This window comes from Micropterus salmoides, unplaced genomic scaffold, assembly GCF_014851395.1.
Source record: "Micropterus salmoides isolate LMB-PRFRI ecotype aquatic unplaced genomic scaffold, ASM1485139v1 Ms_hic_scaffold_17, whole genome shotgun sequence".
In the NCBI taxonomy this organism is placed as follows: domain Eukaryota; kingdom Metazoa; phylum Chordata; class Actinopteri; order Centrarchiformes; family Centrarchidae; genus Micropterus; species Micropterus salmoides.
This window is the reverse complement of record NW_024040817.1, coordinates 21,694,966-21,718,450: the sequence shown is the minus strand read 5'-3', so window position 1 is coordinate 21,718,450 and position 23,485 is coordinate 21,694,966. Positions and strand designations below refer to the sequence as shown.

At 39.4% G+C, this 23,485-nt stretch overlaps 1 long non-coding RNA gene across 1 annotated transcript; it reads left to right on the top strand.

The window, feature by feature from the left end:
* The first annotated feature begins 7,874 nt into the window (after positions 1-7,874).
* On the top strand, positions 7,875-10,434 carry LOC119908006. Its single transcript, XR_005445177.1, has 3 exons — positions 7,875-8,026; positions 8,946-9,039; positions 10,209-10,434. It is a non-coding gene; the product is annotated as an uncharacterized LOC119908006 (long non-coding RNA).
* The last annotated feature ends 13,051 nt before the right edge of the window (positions 10,435-23,485 follow it).

The window sequence follows — 23,485 nt, the reverse complement described above, 5'->3', positions numbered from 1 at the left end:
TTGCTTGTCAATAATTTTCCAATATCCCATTCAAGAATTGGAGCATTTGATTTTGGTTTTTATGAGAGCATGTTTTACAAATGCTACACAGGCCAAGAGAAACTGTATCTGGCAGTCGCACTGAAAAAGGCTTTCCTCACCTTCTCTCGGTATTAATGAGCCCAGAAACAGTCAAAGCCAAAATAGGTTCCATACAGTGCGAGGCAGCTGCCAAACATATTGCATGACAAACATTGGTGCAAATGCTGTTGAAAAAATGCTGAACTGGAATCCATCACATTAAAAAGAGACTGGTTATAACAATGAATGTTTTAAAAATATTTCTGTAAATATGATGAATGGTGAATTAAAAATCCAAGAAAAAAATGTACAGCACCACTATAAAAAAATATATTTCTGATATTGTGAGAATGTGATATTTTTTCATTTAATCACACACTTCCAGTTGCAGCTTGTGTGGCGTGATATCTGGAAGAAGAATGCGTTTAGGGGCATGGGGGAGCGATTGGGGTGAAATTATAACAAGCATAAATTGGACCCTTGGTATTGGCCTTTCTTTGAAAAGTCTTAATGACAAATCACCACTTTCTCTTTCACCTCCTAGTGTTTCATCTGGGCTCTACCCAGGGTGCTCTGCTCCGATCCTGAGTGCCACATCATTGGCTGAGCCGCTTAAGCCTCGCCCATGGCCATATTCTCAAGAAAACATTTTTAATGTTTTGATGCCTGCCTGGACTTCTGTGCTAAACTGACTTTTACCACTGGCTGTTAACCGAAATTTGAAAATGCAGACTGGCAAAGTATGTGGGAACTGTGCTGTTCTGTTGTTAAGATTGATTCTATGGCATTAATGCCCTTTGTACTAGTTTAAATGATAAATCATGCATGTCTCTAACAGTTTGTTCCTTCTCTAAGTTTGGGTGTGAATGAGAACCAAAGTAAGGAAATATTACAATTGTTCTACATATGTGGAGTATGGTGTAGCCTCTCTGCTTAATTTAGATGTTTATTTTCTCTTTTTCTCCCTGAAACTTGTAAAATTGACGATGAACAGACACACTGTGTATCTTTGGTTAAAAAACGCAATGAAGGAGAAGAAACAATTAAGAAACAGTAATGACAATACCGAAGGGGGGGAGTTCAATGCCTACTCTTGCATACCTCTCTGTTTTATCATTAACTTCCCCAATACAAAAAACAACACCTGTGAAGGGGGTTAGTTACTGACAATACTTAATTAAAATTTTAGACTTCATATTGTCCTATCTTGTGGACAAAGTTGGATTTTTTAGCATGCAGATTCTAAAAACAGAGGATGGTTTCCTGGTTGTTTTGATAAAGTACGAATAATAACATCTTGTTACCTGACCAGGCTGAACAAACACATAACCCTTGACCTTAGTGCAGAAGAGAGGATTGTATCCCACTCACACCATGAAACCACAGTCAGACCTCCAGACCTGACTGATGGCTGAGGGATGCCAAAGCTAAATCCAAGGCCAGATGACCACCAGCGGTCCCTGTCTGCAGCCTCGTCTTGAGGGTCTAACTACTTAATAAGTAGCTGTCCCAGGTTTCCTGGACATAGTCCAGACTCACAGTGGCCCCCTTCGAATGGATGCCCAAAAGCATAAGGAGGGCTTCATTTATCAATCAGACCAATCACAGACTTTTCCGGGGCTAGGGACGGCCACATGTTGGGGATTAGGTGCATGGAATTCGGTACAACCAAATTGTGGGGAGTTAGTCAGTAAGAGATTATAGCAAATCAACAGTGAAAAGAGTTGGATTACACTACAGTTGCAGCTGGATCGATGTGCTGTAGGTATCGCCTATCAATCTAAATTCAAGACGCTTTAAAAGGAAACGTTTGTGTAACGTTCGCTAAACAGCGGCCACTGTGGCTACAAATGCAATATAGAATAGTGCTAAAACGCTAAGCTATTCTAACAGTAGCATAGAGGAGTAGTTAGCCAACATTAGCCACCATTAGCTACTGGTCACAACAGACCACGTAAGGCTGTAAAAGCAAATCCTCTAAATGTACTGATTTGAGCAAGGGTGCTTTTCATTGCCTTTCATTTGTAAGAGGAAGAGTGAGTCATTTCTTCCCCTCAAAAGCTACATAGTCTGGCTTTAAGCATCTATAAGCCTGTAGACTGATGCATCTGGTAGCTTCATTTCCAAACTCATTTGCAGTTTAAGATGATCCAACATGTGCAGACGGACTGTAATCATGCAGGTTTCTCATGCTATGTCCACAGCATCGCAACTCAAATGTCTAAGTGGTGTGACATCACTGCATTACCAATAAGGTTCATCTGAATGCTCGGAGTAGATAATTGTTGCTACCCAGCCGGCACATGAGCCTCGGGCTGAGCAACTGATTTAGAAGCCGAATGAGGGGGATGAGCCGTCACCGTCACCTCTGGCATGTTTTGTCACTCTTGCTCATTTCCATCTCTGCACACAGATGACAGATGAGGCTCTGACAGGTGTCAGAGAAGAGCAGAGCAGGTCTTGTCACTCACTCACTGAGCTACCCCGCTGTGTGGGACACGCACACTTTGATATAATATGCCTGTAACTAGAGAGAAAGGGAGGTGTGTCTGTTTCTTGTGTGTGATAGAGAAATAGAACAAAACTGGGGAGAGAAAAGGGGGGAAATGGGAGAAAATAGATACATGGGGGATGAAAGATATAGATGCAGCAAACAATATGTAATGGTCATCTTAAAATATCAAGCAGACAAAAATTGAAGGAGTATATAAAGTCTGGAAGAGGAAAGATGTATTTGTTTGGTCTATTGGGAGGGAGCTAAAGACATTTTAAAGCAAAAAGCTTAGAAATCCAGTTAGCCGGCATTTCTCCATGGACATGTGACATCTCTGATAAAACCCTTTTGTGGCGCTGATCTTGGGACACGTCACAGCACAATAGATGCACTTCACTCCCTAAATCAGCAAAGGCTCACTAAGCGTGAAGGAGAGTGGTCATGTATCATTTTACCTTGTTGGCCTAAATGAAGAAAAATTACAACCATATTGGCATTAAATTTTTCTAACAAAAACATTGTTTAAAGCAGAATTGTGAACCATGACATATTTGAATACGCCTGCAGTGTAATATTTTATATCTATGAGTTCCACTACTTGATCTATCTGGAATTTATTTGCAGCAGTCAATGAAAATATGTGTCAATTCACCATGCACCATTGCCAAAGAAATTAACAATGATTTTACACAGAGGACAGCTTAAGCTAATGACTTAGTGTCAGCATGAGGATAGACTTAGCAGATAATGGGTACTTCCAATAAGAGTGCTTTTCACAGAGGGGGTTATCACCTATGGTAAGAGTGTGTGAGTGCTTTTCACGTACAGTATAGGTCCATGGCATTGGACCATGGACACAGAGGTAGTGCACTATTAGCGCACATTACTGGAAATAAATTGGCATGTAATTTTATGATTTTATTAAATGATATTTTGGAGGTCTAAAAGTACAGCTGCTGTAATTGTGATTGAAAGTGTTTTGAGCGGCAGGATTATCATGCATTTATGCAAAGAAATAAAATCTAAAATGGTTTGCAAAGCCTCTGAGGGGACCTCAGAGTTGGTAACAATTATTAAACAGTACTAGTAAATAACTATTATGAATATTGGGAGTACTATGCTGTTAATTCGAGCCCCATAGACTAGCCTAGCTCCACCAATAGAGGTGTCATTGTTCCTCAACTCTAGATTTCAACTTGGGGCTCAGAAAATGGAGCTAGACCCCCCATATTTCATTTCTCCCTCGCTGATAGCATTTATCAGCAGTGTCCTGATAAAAACAAAATATGCAACTTAAGCCCAAGCAGGGCTAAGCCGCCGAGGTAGACAGGATTACCTGGAGGCTAGCAGGGACAGGCATCAGATTGTACTGTCATAAAGGGCCATTAGCCTCTTGGCAAACTGTACCTCAAGCCCAAGATGACAGGGCTTTTCAAGACAGACAGGGGGGAAAATATGAAACTTAAATTCGTCATGACAGACAATTCAATGAATGAGACCCCCAGAAAATTGGGTCTGTAAAGCAAAACAAACACAAAAAGAACTTTTCTTTTTTCATTTTATGTTAATTTACCACCTATGGGAATTCCATTAGCTGTACTACTGTCTGCAAGAAATAATCGATATCCACTGCTCTGTACTGGATGTAAGTATTTATATAAAAAAAGAGAGACTGGGTTTCCACACAACACACAATGGAGTAGACTTACTGACTGGCTGGGATTAAATTTAATACAGGATCTTGACAGACATATCCTGGAAGCACATCGCTCTCTCTGCAGATTTCCTAGGAGCAAAGCTTACATGTTTTTTCTTGGATTTGCCTCATTAATTGGCTAGTTAAGTCCCCTTAATCCATGATGATCACTTTCTTGTATGTCTCAGGGCATTTCTTTAAGCTCATATATCCCATTACTTTCTTGTTTTAATACTTTCACAGCTTTGACAGCAAAATTAAGCCCAAACACAACTGAACTTTCTCAGGTATGCACATGCTCAGTTTTGAGTGGCACCATAGGAAGCCTCCATTTTGAGGCAGGGAAAATGACAATGCAAAGTATAATTGTTAGGGGGGGGGGGTCGTCTAGACAATGTGTCCGCAGGTACAACAAGTATATGGCTAGATGACACAGCAGACAGTCGGCTGTCTTCTCTGACATGTGGAAGCAGAGGTCTTGCCTGTTATCTTCGGGAGGTGATGTGGAATATTTGGTGACACACACACACACACACACACACACACACTTCTCTCTTATCTCTGACATCTCCACCCATTTCCATCCATCCACTCTCACTGTGCACCTCCTCTGGGCCATATCATGAGCCTGCCTGCACTAAAGAGCCAGGCAGTAGAGGTGGGGGTGGTGGTGGGGCAGACTAGCAGGGCAGGCTTCACCTAGAGGCTTCCTCTGTCTGCCCTGTCAGTCTCTTTCACTGTGCTTATAGCGGCTGCCGACCTGTCCTTTCCCAGAGGGCTTTGTGAAATGACAGAAATGTGATGCTGCTACTTAGACACAAGTTATGGTGGAGTCTGTCTGCGGTGGCCATGTTGTAGCTCCCTTCTATGACACCCCCCCCCCCCATTTTTCTTGAGCAGAGACTACAGGCGCCAGGCACGGTGTAACTGCAGTCTCAGGTATGCTGGGTGGACATTGTAGCCACTCCCCAGGCCTTCACCTGCACCTGAGACTGAGTGATGCGGGCACCAGGATCAGCTAAACTTCCAACACATCTACACACACAGACTATCATTCATAAATCAAATACTCTAACTTAAGAAATGAATGAAATTGCTTCTTCAATTGTCACTATTAAAGTTGATTGCCCCCATCATCATTTCAGTCCTGTAGTCTCTTTAAAAACGGGCATACAGCAGTGACACAACATATTCTGTAGTCATAAATATCGTTACTATTGGTATTTTTTATACATAACTGGACATTTTACAAATCAAACAACAGATTAATTAATCAAAAAAGTTATCTCCAGAGTTATCGGTGATGAATATAATCACTAGTTGCAGCCTAACAATAAGCATGTGACACTCAATTATTACTTCAAATGAAAATAGTATTTTTAGGTTTTAGAAATGTTACTAAATGTATTCTTATTTGTGTGCAAATGCGATCTTCTGTTTTAAATGGTGTTTAATACATAAAACCCACAGTTTTAAGCATGTCTTTCTACATCTAACAGAAATTAGGCTATTTGAACACAGCGGCATTTACTTCCTGCACTTTCTTTCCATGTTTCTTGTTCCTCTTTCCTCCGAATGTTGTGGCATTGTCATGTGTAAAGGCTTAGGATGATTACAAAATAATTTGAAAATAGAATAAGTACGTTGAGCCTATGTTGAGGTTTGCTCCATCTGTCAACATATGACAGCTGCAGAGCAATTTTCATTGTGGTACGAGTGGTTTTGTGGTAAATGTGCGCTCTCATTTATCTAAAATACATCCTAAGCTGTGGCTGCCGCTTCATTATTTAAGCAGGCCACATGGGTTACAATGTGCATTTGTTCTTAAATGAAAAATGTTTGCTGAAATTTGACTGACTTGTGTGCTTATGTTTTGAGGAAAGAAGACTGCAGGAGGCTTTTGTGGTGGTGTGGGAGAGAGAGTTTGTGTGTCTGAGAGAGAGAGAGAGAGAGAGAGAAAGAAAGAGTTTTCTGTTTTCCCAAATGGGTGCAAGAATTTTCTAAGCTTTGCTCCGCCCTTTTAATGTGGAACCACTATTATTGAAAACCGTCCATGCTGAAAACACAGAAAGAAACACAGCAACAGATGCGTTGCAGTACCCCAAGCTATATCTTCAAGGAACTATACTGATGAAGGTCTGCAAGCTTTTAAAAATATTACTTATTACACCACAACCTTTTCTTACATATTTTCGTGAACATCAACTCTTTTATTGTCACATCTACAGTCTGACAAGCCAGTAAACTGTATTGGTGAGATCAGTTGGGCCACTAGATGTCCAGAACAATTTTACAATTAAATAAAGACAACACACATACTTATAGTCATGGGTGGGCGGTATTTATGATACATGTATTTCAAATACATATTTCAAATACAAAATAGGATTTTGTCATTTGAATTTGATAGGGTTGATGAAAATTGCTTCATATTTTGTATCAAAATGTGTTTTGTATTTGGTAGTTTAAAAATACTGTACTTCTATGTACTATGTAATACTTCTATGTGATGACATCATAAAAATGCTGCCTCTGATTGGTGCCTACTCAGCAATTTGCTGACCAGCTTTCCATCGATTTTTAGCATAAATTGCTACAATTCTCAACAGTTACTGTTAAGTTTTAGTGTGTGCTTTAGTGGCCTAGGCTAAATCATTTACCAATTTACGTAATGTTCAAGCTAACTTTTTGACCCGAGGAGCAGCCCCAGCAACGTTAGCTTACTATTTTCAGCCTATGTTAAGTTTCTCAGTTGTGCACTAAATAAAACAAAAAAATAATAAAGTGTTTCAGAGTTGTTGTACTACATTTCTTTAAAATGCCATGTGGTGTAACTTGTTAAATGCACACACATGTGCCTTATTGTCATTAAACATCAGGCTGTCAACCCATCCACCGCTCGAGTTTACTGTAGCTCAGATGATGTAGGCCCTTCATTACCAAACACCAACTAACTAAATTAGAATAAAAGTATGAGTTATTAGCAAACTGTTAGTTAAACATTAAACTGTTGGTGACTTTAAAACTAACCTCCGTCTAGTTTATCACAGGGATATGTGAATATTTGATTCACATATCCACTTAATCAACTGAGTCAGCGTACTGGTGAAGAAAGAGATCACATAGGCCGATAGATTGCAGTGGGCTGCCGTAAATTTGGGTAGAATATTTGGTATTTTATTGTAAAATACATTTTGATGCATCTTTGTCCATTGTAGTCCAAAATATCAAAGAGTGGAAATGCATTCACACTCGAGAGACACTTTGTCTCTGGAATACAGTGAGCAAGTCAGGAACCTCAGAGTTTTTGGATTTGGTTCTGTAAATGTCAGTAACATATAGTGCAGCTTTCATAACTTCAAAAACATATCAAAATGAGAAAATGGTTCATGTATTCATCTCAGACAGGTTAGACTACTGTAATGACCTCTTTGACTTTACTTGTTATCAAGGTGAATGTGTTTTACTGCCTCTGGGTGACTGTATGTGCATAATGTAAAGAAGACTGAGTGTACTTGTAATGAAATGTACTACATTAAAGAAAAAAAACATTACGTTGCCTTGCACCAGCACCAGACTTCTGTCCTTTCCTGCGCAGTAGCGCAATCTGTACCCGCTCGAACAGCGCCAGCGTCCCACAAGTCCTGCGTTTTTAGAGCCATTCATTAACAAACAGCAACACAGCGGCAGCACAGCGAACATGTCAGACAAGAAACAGACCGTGGACCTGGGCTTACTGGAGGAAGATGACGAGTTTGAAGAATTCCCAGCCGAAGGTAAATAATACAGATAATATCTGAAGTCATACTGCTCCTGTTTTCTTTATACTGACCATCGGTAACTGTTACGGTGTTTTTAGGTTCCTGGGCCCTGCAACAGTGACTCAGCTAGCTTAGCCATATCAGCATTAGCTAGCAAACATGCCACAGCCAGCTCATTCAGCTAACTTAACCAAATTAGTGGATTCATTGAGCTCTATACTGTTTAATATCCTAACATTTGTGTTTTTATTTTTTCAGATGTTTTTCTTGTTATTTTGATAATATGTATACTTTAGCTCCCTTGCTAACGTTTGCTAGCTAGCTAGCGTAACGTTAATGCCAGCCGAGAAGCTAATGTGTTACCAGTAAGCCAACTTACAACGTTCAAGTGGACGTTTATACTGCTAGAAGCTCCTACAGTGTTGGTTTTTAACCTGCTTGAGGGACAGTTTGAAACAAAGCTGTTGATATGGCCGGGCAATTAAACAATAATGATAATGTTCAATAAATGTTTGATTTAATGTCCTCTGAATATCGAACGAATTGGCACGTAATTAAACCTCATTTAGGGAATAGGGACTAAAAATACATTTTACTTAATTTTACTCATGCTTATATGTTGAAAAAATATTTTATCATATTTGTTTTGAATGTTCTACCTTAGATTTGTTAAGTGATCCACTGTTTGGCAAGTGTTCTGACCATAAAGAAAAGTTTAAAAACACAACTAATTATCAATTGTTTCACTCAGGAGCTGAAATCAGCCTTTAAACCTGAAAGAAATAATGATTTGACATCTATTGGAAAATCATCGACATTGAATGATGTGATATTTTTCATTGTGGTGACATTTTTGTCCATATTGCCCAGCCCTATGATAAAGTATTTGTCTTTATTTTCTAATGTTTCTAAAATTCAACATTTTGATTCCTAGATTGGACGGGGCTGGATGAAGATGAAGATGCTCATGTTTGGGAAGACAACTGGGATGATGACAATGTAGAGGATGATTTCTCAAATCAACTGAGGTGATCTGAACATTCAAAAAATGCACAATGTTTAGCTACACTTCCTTATCGGCTGTCTACTACAACAGGTCATAGTTACAAGTATTACTGTAAAACCAAGGCGAAATGTTTCAAAATACTCAATTAAATATCTATTATGAAGACATTAAACATGAGTAAACAAAATATGCCCACATATGCAGTTGCAGTTCATATTGAAACAACTTTTGTTGATATAAATTGTTTTAAACAGACATAGACATTCTCAGTACGGTTGATTTCTGTGGTTTGTTAAACTGAGACGTGTGCTTTTTAAAGTTGTTGTTTTTGTGTCCGTAAGTTTTAGACATGTTTCCTTTTACATGCATAGGCATTAAATGCACAAACAATTTTTATCTCTTTGGAAGTCAATATAGACTGTTACAGGTAGTTTCAGCTGTAGTCAGCATCTCAACACAGCTACATTTATGATCCATCGTCATGACTTTTGAGATAATTGAAAACATTTTTAAATATATATATTTTCCTTATAAATTATTGCAATAAATCTACAATACATCTTTGATCAGTATTAATGCATTTGTAATTTATTGCAGGAAACCAATAGTGCATTTGAACTCTTTCTTATTTTGCAGCCATTGTTTAGCTCCACTTCAATAGCTTAGGTTGTTGGTGGTGTGCTGCTGCATTTTTGACTAGTGTCTGAAATTGTAAACACTTTGAAAATGCGACAAAATAAGGAAGACCGACAACTACCATAACTATCTTGACAGTGTTAAACGTGTAGTTATGCATTAACCATCAAAGTTATTATCATAAGATCAGTCATGCTTTCAAGGCTTACAGTCACTTATTGAATAATCAATAACTGTTGGTAGATAAGTGGCTGTTGTGTTTTTGTTTGAGTACTCTCTAGCCAGTAATATGCTATTGTTTTATTTAGGCCAATTATGATAGCCGTGCTATTAAGTTGTTTCTTAAAGATATCATTATTGTTAAAGGGCACGGCTGCCATATATATGTAATCATCAAATCCATAGCTGCACGCATTATGCAATATTTATATATTTTTTCACTCCCATCTCTTAATGGTTCTCACAATCAATAGCAGAGGGTACTTATACCTCAACCACCCACCTGTAATCATCTCTACTGACTTGATCTTTCTATTTTCCTTTTCCTTCCTGCAGGGCTGAGCTGGAAAAACATGGTTACAAGATGGAGACGTCATAGCGGCTGACAAGGCCTTTCAGTATTCAACGACATTGGATATGGACATTTATATTTGAACATGGTTGACCACACACCAACTGAAGAGATTTGATGATGTTGATTTGTTTCTCTCTTTTTTTTTTTTTTTTTTTTTTTTTTTTGTAAAAAAAATTGATAGAAGTAAAGTGTTTGGAGAAAACTGTTTCTTTGAGTGTTTTTACTGAGCAACTATTCTGCAAATGTTTCAACAATTGCATTTATAGATTATAAACAGGTTAATAATTTTTAATCTGATGTTTAGACAGTTTGTGGTCATCTAACCCAAAGAAACTGGTGTGCATTTCTTTAGTAATATAGGTACATAACTGAAATTGAGCAAGCTATACTGATAAACCTCCAATTTATGCAGCATAACCAATAGCTAAATTTAACTTTCTTGAATGATCTTAACAGGAATATAGCCTGTGTCCTTCCGTTTCACCTAGTCATTCGACTGTTCTTATTTGATACATAAACTAAATCCATCTTTGCAGTTATTAGTTTTTGTATGGAAAATGACTCGGGTAACAGAAATATCTACAAATTACAGTCTTTGAAGGAGCTGTTGATCTCAGAAAAACACCTGCCAAGTCAACACAATCTACCTGTAATGGACAGCTTGTTATTGCCCTCTGACTCATTGTGCATTTATTTTTAACTCTGAATTTTACGCGGTGTTACTCAAGTTTAAATTGACTGAGATATTTACAATCATTTCGAAGCAACCATACTTTTATTTAATGTCCCGTTTATTGAAACTGTCAAAAGTGATGCCTGCTTGAGAGAGACGGACAGAGTGCATATGGAAAATGGATATGTACATAAGCTGTGTGCAGCTAATGTACACACAATGCATACAAGTGTGTTTGTGGTGTGTGGTGCATGCTATACACATACTACAAAAGCAGTTCCTCTGTACTGTGCTGTATAACAGCCACCTTCTCTCACAGCCCCACAGCGCTGGGCCGAGTCCCTGAAGGAGAGATTATCCACTGCCGTGTTTGTCTGAGGCAGGGAGGGGGTCTCAGCATGGGGCCTCCCTGCCTGCCTTGCCTGGGCCTGCCCCTACTGCCAGCCAGGCCCTTCTCTTCCGCTTGGCACAGCGGGGACTCTTGTACTCAACCAGAGGCCAATTTATCCCTGCCACACTCCCCCGGCAAAATGATTTCTCTCTGTTTTGTCGACTCTCAGTCCCAGGGTCCTAATGAGGTGAAATGGATGCTAGTAAGACCAAGGCTGCAATAGCAGCATTCATCCTGAAAACATCCACCCTCTGCCTGTAGAAATGGAAAGTAACTTAAATACATTATAATTTTGTCCATAGTCTTCAGATTATTTACATTTTGTGCAACTTTTACTCATTTCGAGTTGAACATTTGATTTTTATTGCGCCGTGTCAATTTATGTAGCTATTAGTTACTTTGAATAATACTTTTTTTATTTGCCAAACACACAATAAGCTCAAAAGGTCATGCACTGTCTGATGGTAATGTGTTTGCTTCACATAAATGCCCAAACACTGCTAATCTCTTATTTTATTGAATAAGCTGTGCCTATAAATAAGTCCTAATATCCTTTTTCCCTAAAACAAATGAAGAAAATCTGCCAATACAGTGAGATACTTTAAACCAAAATAATCAACTTGTCTCAAAGATTTTGAATTTGGACACATCAAAAACATTTGGATCGTGAAAAATGAAGCCTGATTTAAATCAGAAGTAGAACATTCTTACTGCACTGGCAGATGTTTTTCACTTGGTTTAACAAAACGACACGTTAAGGACTGCAAGTATAGCCCTTATTGAAGGAGACTTACAGTGTAATATATTTTCTAACACAGTAACTGAATTCATTTAATACAAAACACAAATTTGTTCAGTTTGAAATTATTGTTTTATCATCAACTGATTCCATGAGAAAAGGCCTCAATCCCTATACAATATTGTAAATAAAGCCTAGCACTTTTTCTGTGTCATAATACATCCTGCTTCTAAAGTGTACAACAGCACAGGTGGTATGTGTTGAGCGATTAGACCAGTTTCGACATTACAAATCTTAAAACCTGTTAATGCAACAAAAGTGACGATTCTTAATAGGCTGTAACATTTTATGAGATTCTCTCAGTTGTTTCTATAGATTTCATGGTAGGTCATATTTGTTTCCTCTTGCGCTGCTGATTTACAAGCTCTGTTGGTTTGCATAAGTTTATATTTAGTTTATATTTGGAAAGAGTAATTTTGCACTTCATTGTGTTGCACTCAGATTTTGGCATTAAAGGATAGAAAAGGTGGAAGTGGAAATCTGTTCGCTCAGGTCAAGCGCTTGAATATTGGCAACTGAAAGCATGCTGACAAGTATCTGACAGTCTCTTGTTCTACAAATCCCTGCTTACTACTTATTATCCCAATCAGCTGCATAGCACAGCCCCAGTAGCTCCTCTGAGTGCACAGCCCATATTGTGATTGAAAGACAATTCTCCAACAATGCTACTGATATACATGAAGTAAATAAAGAAAATAAATTTTCTTTTGTAAAGTAAAGTCTCATGTTGATCAATTGAACTCATACATATGCAATACTCAGATCTGTTTATGCCCTTGAAACTAAGAGCCTTGGGCCTGATGATTATTTTAAGGGCTGGGAAGTCAGTGAAGTGAGAGAATCGGTAAGTGAGAGTAACAGAGGAGGACCTGTGACCATTTTGTTTGTGCTGAGACCATGAGATTGGTCCCTTGTGTTTGACGCCATGAGGGCCTCGATGGGCCCTCAGTGTTCAACCTCACAGATCGCCAGGCTTTTCAGTGTCTATGCACTAGTTCTTCTTTGATCCCATTTAATCATGACTTTAATTTGTGCAAGCATTTTTTGTTGTTCCTTTGTGACCCACATGATTCACCTTGACATGTACGAGGAGGCTCACTGTGGCTGATATTGACTGACTTAGAGGGACCTGAATAACAATCTGCTGGGTGGGTATTTTGGCATCATTTCAAGGTTGCATTTTAAACTATGGATTAGTAGGGTTGTTCTCTGTCATTGTGTTAGTGGTGGCAAAGTTCAGTCTTCATACAGAAATCCAAGCCGTGTGTATTACTTTTACCATATTACATTATGGATCAGTCTTTATGCGAAAAACTGAATGCCATGAATTCTGTAAACTGATTCTCATCTTTCTGAAAGCCTCGACTCTTCAAAAAGCATTTTCTTATTTGCAAATCGTTTTCCCTCGGCCCACGCAGTTCTGAGACCACATGACTTCATGCAAGAGACCAGCCAATGGAACTGTGGCAAGGACTATTTCATAACACTTCATGTTGGGAGATGGCAGATCCATTGTTCTTAAGGCCCACAAGCCTGTGGGCGAGAGTCCCTGCTGTGTCTACACTGAGGAAACACACCAGCCTCCAAGGCTATATTTTCCTCTCTTTTCTGCAGACACTGGAGGCTACTGTGACCATTCCAGCTCTCTCCCTGCAGGCCTTGCTCTTCCCCTCTCCAATCCCTTCACCGCCAAGCCAGGGAGAAGACGAAGCTGTCGCTGCACAGCTAGGAAGCATGCAGCTGCTACTATAATAGCCCTAATTGCATGTTTCTTTTGTTGGGCTGAAATTAGCGGCGGGGCTACAATACTACTACTAAAACCCCCAAAAACCTCCAAGTAAAGATGGAGGGGAGAGAGTAAAAAAAAAGACACTCGGGGTGCGTTCACCAGTGAGACTGCCAACCCACTGCCGAATGGCCCACACCTGCACACTCGCACCCCCGCTAAAGTAAACACATATAATAAGGTATAATTACTTTAGAAAATAATAACGAGGAGCAACCCTTCAGACCCCCCTACTCCCAGTGACAAAGGACCGCCTGTTTATTGTGGGGGGTGAAACAGCCCCAAAGGACGCTGGCGAATGCCCTATCAAAGAACCTGAGGGCCCTACTGAGGGTCCCTTATAGGACAGCCATCAGTGTCAAGGAGGATGGGGCTTTTAAGTCGCTCCTACCCTAACTGCCTCAATTAACTAGTATGGATTAACCACAGGCTACTTTTTCAGTTCCATTCATTCTCATCAAAATGATCCTGTGTTGTCTTGAATGGTCCCCTCCACCCTTTTATGGGATCAGAAGAAACCCAGAATGTACATTATAAAAACATACCAATAATATCTTGCGCAAAGTAAAATTCAGTTCACAGTAAAGGTTCAAGTTTCAATGTGCATGTATGCATTATTTGAAGAATCTTGGAAAATGAAGACAGCAGCTACGTGAATTTTCTGTATCGAAATTGAGAAATTATGTGAATTATGCTCACATAAACACTACGAAGGGCTCGCTCTTATGGAAAGAAAGAAATAATGCAAATATGTTCAATGGTTCTAGCTCCACTTTCATGATAAATATTCTCTTAACAACAACCTTTCAAACATAAAAGGAACAGGGATGAGTCTGCCTGAAGCCCGAAAATCATAATATAACACGCAGTACACACAGTTTTACTGATGATGCCATATTAATCACATTGGTTTTGTATTATGATGTTGCACAGTCACCTGAACTCCTGGGAGGGATCCTTGCAATCTTTATATAAAGGACTACAATGAAAATAAGTCTTTAAGTTTTGTGTTAAGTTTTTCAGAAATAAGCTAATTTGCTTTCTGGTGGACAGTTAGAGATGGTTTATCTTAGAAAAAAGAGTGGGATACAGCTAGCCGGGCCATAAACAGGCAAATTTTGATTTTTCACTTTGGTACAAATTAAAGGATTAAACAAACCTCTTGATTTTTAGAGGTGCCGGTAGGTGGATTTTGTTACCATTTGACAGATCCAGCCTAGGTGTTTAACACTGTTTTCACTCTTTATGCAGTAGCTACTAACTGCCTTATGTTCAACCAGATTTGAGAGTGGTTGTATCAGTCTATCAAATACCGTATTTCCCAAAATATCACAATATTCCATTAACTACCTTTCTATTGTTGTATGTGATTTAATGTCCTCCCTCTCATTTATGTCATTAAATGCACACAAATTCAGCACATATCATCCAAACTTAAGCCACAAAAAGCAAAAATGGCTTTTTATCTATAAAATTGCATATGTTTAAACTACTATTACTTTGATCTTTAGAAAACTAAAACAGTCTACACTTTGACACTACAGCCTCAAGCACCATACTTTGACACAGAATTTCAAGCCTGTGATTGAGGGGAACATATATATCTCAAATGGAAATTACCCCACCTAGTTACACATACAGATACAATAACTGGGTTATATTTCATGCTTGGCTCCAAAACTTCTCTGTGTTTTTATGACAGTCATCACAGCTCAGCCGAAAATGAGGACAAACTCATCCGAACATGTGAACATGACATTGGATAGTTCAGACGATATGGGATCACGCCACAGTATCAATGTCACTTAAACCTGTCCGGGTTTTAACTTGATCTGACATGTTGGCACACAGAAAGAAACAGATGGGCATGTTTCAGCTTAATGCTATCCCTGGTGGTTGTCGCTATGAAAACACAAGACTTTGGTTTGATGTCAGGACAGATTACGAGGGCCAGTGCCCGTTCAGCCATGCAGTTTATGACATGATCCATCTTGCAGGTCTTTGACAGATAAATGTGTAATTTCAGTAAAGGTGAAAAACAGAGCACAGAGAATGTATTCTGGTCTGAAATGCCTTACAAAGCCAAAACAACAAATGTGGTCAAATTTAAGAGTCTGACTTAAAAAAAAATATTATGCCATAGACATGCTCGAGCTAGTCACAGCTAGCAGGTAAGATAGCCTTAGCTAAAGTTATTTTACTCACTTATTCTGTTTCCTGTAGAAAAGTTTTTATTGAGTTTGTTATACCATATACCAAATAAGGCAGTAGTGGGAACTAATCATAGTGGAGAAAAAAAAAGTAACACCAGATAAACTAGTGCTGCTAAAATGTAACTAGCCTAGTTTAGCATAGTAGCAAACTGCCGTCTGTGCTGCTTCTGACTCGGACATTCACATGATTGGAGGTGGTTGAGCTACCTTCAAATCCCATATTTAAATGTATTTGATTAAAGATTCATTTAATAGTTTCTGTACTGCTTTCTGCCTTTGTAAGAGAGTAGATATAGAGATATGTGATCAGTATGTGTTTTTTTCATCCATGGGCAATCCAATTTTATTATAAACCAGGCTGATAATAGCTCGCAACCTGCCTATGCTGTGAAATAACAAATTCTCAGTGAGTAAATGCATCTTTTTGCATCTAGGCTATTTAACATAAGTTTTAGCGGAGTCCAGTACTTTTATCAACACAAAGGGGGGATAATAGCTGCTGTGATTAAGGGTCTAATGTAAAGTGAATCAGTGTTGCATGTGAGTCATCCTCATGCCATCATTAAACCATAATGTGCAACCGTGCCAAATGGCCCTGTAAGGATGGCAGCGTGTTTTTAACTGTGACGTCTGCAGCAACAACACCCCCCACTGCGTTTCCTTCCCGTACGGCCATGATACCTGGCAATTAGGGAGTTTGTTTTCTATTTTTACTCCTGGTTTTTACCCCCTTCCCCTCCCAAACCTCCAATATTTGAACACACCATATCAGCCATCCACCTGTCCTGCTGCACTTAAAAGCATTGGACAGTGAAAGAAGAGAAATTAACAGGGGGGACAATTTAGACACCGGAGAGGCTTTTTCCGCCAGAGCAGTAAAGCACACTTGATGTTATTATCATCTGTGGTAAATTATCAGGCCTCTGATAATTGTAATTAATCAATCATCAGATTCACTCATGCACTCCCATGAAACCCAGCATCACCGTAGATCAACCTGGGCAGTGTTGACCTATAAGAAATCAATGTGCAGCCATGTTTCAAGGCAATAGTTACAGTTGGATCAAGTAATTAGTGCATGTCTAATTACATGTCACAGTATCTGCATCATAACTACACAAGGGAGTACGGAAGGAAACAATTGCAGGAACAAGTCCATTAAAGACCTTTAACATTGCACAATCCAATTCAAGTGAACATAAAAGGCTGCAGGAAAAATCATACCCTCAATTCACATCGATCATTTTCACCACATTCAACCAAAAACCTCACTGTGTGGCCGGGTTCAAAACAATAGCATATGTTCAAAAAGAGAGTTCAATGACAGACAAACTCATAAAATAGGGCATAACATTCTCTCTCCCTCTCTTGCAGTCGTGGCCTTTCATCACTCTCTTTCTATTTCTCTCTCACACACACACACACACACACGTTTGATAAGGCTGGGTGGGAGGCCTTGGCCCAGCCACAGTCACAGACAACTGGTCCCAGTCCCGACAAGGAAACAATTAATCATGTGTGAGCGGCTGTCTGAGTGTCTGCTCTCTGGACAACAACAACACTCAGCCATTTATCTCCCCTCAAGGCAGGACAGCCAGCCAGCACACCACGCAGGCATGTAATCTCTCATCCTCACACACACACACACACACACAAACTCACAGATGTGGAAGGACAAAAATGAACATACTTCCAAATACACTCAGATGTCCAAGAATATTCGAAAAACACATGCAAGCAAATGGACACTTTCAGCTGCAGATGTGAATGACATTTGGCGATGCACTCACACACACACACACACACACTCACATAGGTGCTTGCTGTTTTGTCATCCTAATCAGATAGAAGTCAGCACTTCTAATGGTCATAATGACATATACAGGAGTTGCATGTTGGCTCAATACAAAGACTGACTAAAACACCTCAACTTTCCTTCATAATTCATTTGAGAGCGATGCCTTTTACCATGGTTGCCTTTGGTACTGGGGTATTTTTCTTGCACTCTTCTAAGATGATGGAGCAAAGTTGAGTTGACAGTCATTTCATTTCAGGAAATTTAGTCCTCTCTAATTTAACTCTTGGTCTTCTGACGTGGCAAAGCAGGTTAGGAGTGAGCTAAAACAGGCAAGACGTAGTGAAATGAAATAGGAAATTTGTCGTTTATTCCTCATTGCTGCATCTACCTCAGACAGGGGGGTGGTTTGTGAGTATGGGCGTGTGCACACGTGTGGTTGAGTGTACGCACTTGAGTGTGTATCCAAAGATGTTGGTTTCAAAGTGAGTATCTGCACTTGTGAATTGGTGTAAGCGTGTGTGCATCTGTATATGTGTTAGTGCATGTCCAACCCCCCCAAAAAAGGGCTAAACCTCAAGTGGAGCAAACAAAGAGGCTGGTGTGTGTTTCAGGATGGGGTGTCTGGATGGCATCAGGAAAGCCTGGCAGATTGGTAGTGACACAGGTTACTCCTGAGGTCCCTGGTGAGAAACACATCGCCATAGTCTGCAGTGAAAAAGGGGCTTTGAAGCGCCAGGCCCATGCGTTAAAGGAGGAATGAACGGATCTGCATTACAATGTTTCATCCAGCTAGTTTTTTTATTACACCACCCACCTCTGGCTGAAGATATTGTTGCACTTTGCAGGTGGCATTGGTAAGAGATTGCAAATGACAAACAAGTGAAAATCAGTCAATAAAAGAAAGCCAAGATATGTGCATAAAGTGAATTCCATGTTCCAATCACTGAATAGAAATACCTACGGTTATATTATATGGGAAGAATCAGCACTTGATTCACATGAGTGATACCAGACAATCATAGTTATCATAAAGTAATAGTTTAACAATACACTTCTTTGGTTTCTTGCCAACAGTTATGTGTCTACACGATAAATAAGAGGCTAATGCCAGCAGCTGGTTAGCTTAGCGTAGCATATAGACAGATAAACAGCTAGCCTGACTCTGTCCAAAGTAGGGTTGCAAATAACATTTATTTTCATTGTCAATTAATCTGTTAATTATTTTCTTTATTAATGTATTAGTTGTTTGGTCTGTAAAATGTCAGAAAATGACTTTAAAAAAAGAATGTCCACAACCCAAAGATTTTCAGTTTACTGAGACCATAAATTATTGACATTTAAGAAGCTGGAACTGATTAATCCATTATCAAAATAGCAGCTCTGGTCCAAAATCTGCCAACCTCCAAAGCTCATGTACTTTAGCCTATATGTGGTTTGTTTAATCAAATACAAATACAAAAAAGTATTGTAAAATCAACAAAACATTGTTTTCCGGTGGTTTGTTACCTTTTTATAGAGCCAGGCTAGCTGTTTCCGCCTGTTTCCAGGCTTTGTGCTAAGCTACTATGTGCTGGCTGTAGCTTCATATTTACCTTACAGTTATAAGGCCAGTTTCTTCTCATCTAACTCTCAGCCAGAAACAAATGACTCCTGAGGTATTATTCTATAGATGGTAACCATCAGCAGAGTGACAGCTTATTGTCTGGAATCAAGTGTGCTGTTAAGACGAACAGCTATTCCACATGTAAAATAAATCCTTCAAAAACATTTAATCACACTATTTATGTTACTTTCTAAAACTTTTTGTACCAACTCAAACTTCAATTAAGTCATTTGGACAAATGCGACCATCATTCTCTTGCTCCCGCCTTCTCTCTCAGTCCAGGTGGCAGCTTGACAGGAAGAGGAACAGGAAAGGACTTAAAGATTTGCTGCTGCTCTCATTCTCCTTCAAAGACGAATGCCTCTCTGATAATCTCCCACAATGCTCCTTGCATGGAGGCCTCTGTGATCAGTGGTTATGAGAAAGTGCAGGAATCTGACAGATAACTGCCTCAACCAGGGGAAGAAAGAAAAAAAAATATATGTAAGCCTCCTCTTTTTTTGTCTCTACCACCTACTCCCCCACCCTCATTCCCTTAGCCTGGATGCTCTGCATTTGCGGGAAGCATCTGGTTTCATTTATCCCAAGCCAGGCAGGCTGGAGGACCCCTGTGCCCTCTCGAGTTGCAGGGTCTGAGCGTGCTTCAGTGTGGGTCCTTGTTGTTGTGGAAGAGAGGAGCTCGAGCTTGCCCACTAGCCTGTCTGGACCATCTCAAAACTCCCATCCACCCCTTTCCCTGCTTCACCAGGTCCCCAGTCCATCCCAGATGCCCCAAAGCATGGTTAGTGTAGCCATTCATCTGAACTGAAAGATCCTAAACAGATTCATCCAGAAGCTACAGTGAAGACAGCCCGCCTTGAGGTTTAGGAGAGTTTTTAATGGCAGATGGAAAAGAGAGAGAGCCTGCAGAGGAAGCAAAGCTGGTGCTTCAAATAAATGTGTGTGTGGGTGGGTGGGGCTTATGTTAACGTTTTCACATGTTTATGAATGCACACGTCAACATTTGCATAATGAGACAGGCGGATGTACACTACATCCGCAATGTGTGCGTAGGAAATGCACTCCCATGTCTCAAGACCGCAGGTGAAATGACTGAGAAGTCCATTCAGCCCTACTGTTTGGTATAATCCACAGTCCACTCCATGCTAAACGTCAGTCTAGGTTATCAAGCGGCACAGCTGAATAGAAGCAGAGTGAGTCTGGCTGGTTACTTAAAGTCATTGAGAAGTTATTCAAACACCCAGTTATTATGGTGTAAACAAAAGACGGCTTGTCACACGCTATTACAGATACGGTGTTTACAAGAATGCCACTTTAATGCAGTGCATGTTATGTATGATGATTAGGGATAGTGTTTGACAACCAACTGATTGGAGATATGAAAGATTATAAGAGGCATTGTTTTGTTGTTAGACAGACAGCAGAAACTATGCAAACAGAGTAGACTCTATTATTTTGCTAAAAGGCTCCATATATAACTGATAAAGAAATGACATAATAGCTTTTGTGTATTAGCACAAAGAGTGTTTTGCTTATAGAAGAAGTAGTCCACCATAAAGAAGCATTGAAGAAGCACTAAATGACAATGACAAAATACAGCAGATGGGTTTAGATATTAGATGGGTTAGAAGGCTCATTTCATAAGAATGTCCCCTCTATGATGTTTTCTCCCATAATTTCTCTCCCCGCCACCTTCTCGCCCTTTTTGCAAAACAGATTTTTCTGAGTCGCCCCACACTATCTGGGCAGTCTATATACTGTGTGGTTTTGGTGACACTTCACAAGTTATATAACGTTCCCCTTTTGGCAAGTGTGAAGTTTGCAATGGTTTGTTATTGCACAATGGGTGTTTTCATCTCTGAATTTTGAGCTTTCCAAATGCTGAGCACAACTGGAATGACGCTGGCATCAATCTTGGTTCTTACATGAAACATTCTTAATTAGAGGGGAAGCTACGTGGTTATAATCAAGTGGTTGCAGGTTTGTAGCCACTGTGTCCAACAGCAGCCATGTGCCCTTCTGATGTGTCGTTGAGCAATACATTCAACTTCTCACAAGTGACAGATCTGAATGAAAACATGAAATTGTAAAACAAAACAAAGAAGTGATTCTTGGAAGAATTAAGATGTGGGTTAGGTCAGGGCCACCAAATTGCGGACGTATAGTTAGATTTTCAATCCAATCTGATAGTAGAAAACCCATTTATCTCCATTTTAAATATTTGTACTTGCTCTGTATGCTTACTGAGTTATAAATTGAAGTCACTAACAAGGGATCATAACCCTTCCTCTTCAGCTTATTCTATGGCCAATAACCTCATAAGAAAAAAATATTTTTTCCTGTTTGCCTGTATGTAGATTGGACACAAGTCTGCACCCTGGCAACCTTTATTCTATGTACTCCGTCTCTCATTTTCGACCAATGTTTAAAAGATAAATCTGGTATTACTGTATATTATTCTTATTGTCAACAAATACCACGAAAGGACTAAAACCAACAATGTGTTAGTCCGTCTCCCAATGCTTTCAGACTTCCCTACGTTATCTGTGGCACTTATCCCCAAGCTTATTGTTTCCTACTGAGGATGGGCACTTCAGTTTTTGGCAAATGTAACACAAAGAGGAGTAAACAGTGCATTTGTTTGGGACTATTTTCAGCAGCGGATTAATACACATTTGGTGCTCTATCGAGTATTTCTGACAGCAGAACGGTGTATGCGGGATTTACTCAAAATACAACACAGCTTTCTTTATGGAATCTGTTCTTGAGTTACACAAAAACTTAACTTAAAATTTATGTTTTTATCATTTTTTAAATTATTATTTTGGCTTTGTGTCTCCACTTTGTACATTTTAAAATTATATTAAGAATAGTGAGAGCGACTGAGAAACAGTACTCTTAAGTTGTAGAAAACAGGACAAAGCCATTGCCACAAGCAGCCTCTTTTTTCAGGTCAGAAATGTCTTACAAATTTGAATCTCATTACCATGTCATGAATACGTCTTTGGGAATCCATTAGGCATTTCCTGCCTAAAACTACAATAAGAATTCACATTCAAGCAAAAAAGAAAAGAAAGAGGGGCGAATGAGAATAAAGCCTTATCGAGAACATTACTGTAAAGCTGTTTTAGCTCTTTCAGTCCACTTAAGAAGAGGCAGAAAAAAAGAGAAAGATGTGAGTGACTGACAGATGATAGCAATAAAAGTAAGAACAAACTGGCCATTTTACTGCGGTAGGGCCATTTTAGAAGGGATTATTAACTTGTCAGCATTTCAAACTGAGACACAACTTTTTTTCCACCAAAACACATCCCCATGTCTCTGTTACTTTTATTAGAAAGTCTTTAAACCTTTTGACCTCAGAGGGCCTCCATTATTGGCTGTTAATAGGGACACGCTGGTCAGTGGGGAGACCCTAAGTGCCCTATTAATCATTTGTTTAGAGCTCGGGCCTATTTTGGAAGCTCTGTGTTTAGTGTGGGTTAAAACTAGGAAGGAGGCAGACTGAGACAGCCGTCCGCCACTCATCGCTCAAGCTGTCAGGACACGTGGGCCCTTGGGGACCTGGGCTGGAGACCCTTCAAGCCACTAAAGTTCAAAGGTCGCAAGGTTTATCATTATTATCCACTTATTCTGTGACGGTTGACAGAATCATTGTTGGTTTGATTGCTAAAAATAGAGGCCGAAATGCTTTTCTACAAAAATGTCCCCATAAGTAATTTTAAAAATACGGGGGAAAAAGAAGGTAAGTTTTAAAGTTTTTCAAATAAACAGTCAAGAGTTTCATGTCAAAGCTGCTAGACACTGTAGTTTACATGTCTCAAGTAAATTTTGCAGTTCATGAATAATACACAAGCAAAGCAAATGCTGCTACATGCTTCCTACACCAAATGCCACAAGTAAGTGAGTTGTTTGCTGGCAGATTGACAGTGATGGGAAATAAAATGTCATGGGATCAAATCATTAATCTTGTCAAATATTGTCATATGACAGGG